Below are 913 nucleotides of genomic sequence, written 5' to 3'. Positions count from 1 at the left end.
CTTAAAAAAAAATTTATTTTGTGTTTAAGAACTACTGAGGGTCAAAATAATCCACAAAATGTAGCAGTAATCATTTTACCTTGATAAAGATAAATCAGACTGTCAAGTTTTTTTTTATACTTGATGACTGTGAAAAGAGTATTCTTGTTTCTTTATATTATGGAGGCAGGAGTTTTCTATTCAAAAGTGTCCCAAATTATAGAGCCATCGTGTTCTATAATATAATTGTGCATTTTTAATGAGCACCCAAATCTCATGTAGGTAAATTCCAATTCCTAAGTATAATTCATATTATAGTCAGAGTTGATGGTTGTATATGCAAGGAATTGCTGATTTTTTCTGCAGTCTTATATACAAGGGATGGAAATATTTATAAACCTTTTCTTCATTGTCTGTTTTCATAAAGTAAAAACTAAGAAATTATGTACCAAATCTCTGCATATTATTTTATATTGCATAGCATAAACATTTTGTGTTTCCTAATTATTTGTTTCAAGGTGAAATATTTGTTTTACAACTTCTTTCTGTCTCTTTTTTTTCCTTTTTAAATAGGGATTTGTGTTCTGAATAATTTTTTCTCTTTCATGTGAGTATGTTTATCCAGAAAGTAAAGGACTTGTCTGGTAAGCTTTTAAATGAAAGATCTAAAAACAAAAGTCTCCAAAGTCTCTAGACTTAGAACCTGTAATTTAAAAATATTTTATATAACATATAAAAGCTCTCTCGTGTTATAACACGAGACAGCCAACTCTGGTTTGTGGGCCAAATCCAGCTCACTGCCTGTTTTTCATGACCTGTGAGCTAAGAATTGTGTTTACAATTTTAAATGTTTTTTTAAAAAAGAATATCTTAAGGGCCGGCCGCGTGGCGCGATGGTTAAGAGCTGGCTTGGGACGCCAGAGGGCCCCGGTTC

This window comes from Hipposideros armiger, unplaced genomic scaffold (genome assembly GCF_001890085.2).
Source record: "Hipposideros armiger isolate ML-2016 unplaced genomic scaffold, ASM189008v1 scaffold_469, whole genome shotgun sequence".
In the NCBI taxonomy this organism is placed as follows: Eukaryota; Metazoa; Chordata; class Mammalia; order Chiroptera; family Hipposideridae; genus Hipposideros; species Hipposideros armiger.
The sequence above is the reverse complement of the archived record's forward strand: the minus strand, read 5'-3'. Positions refer to the sequence as shown.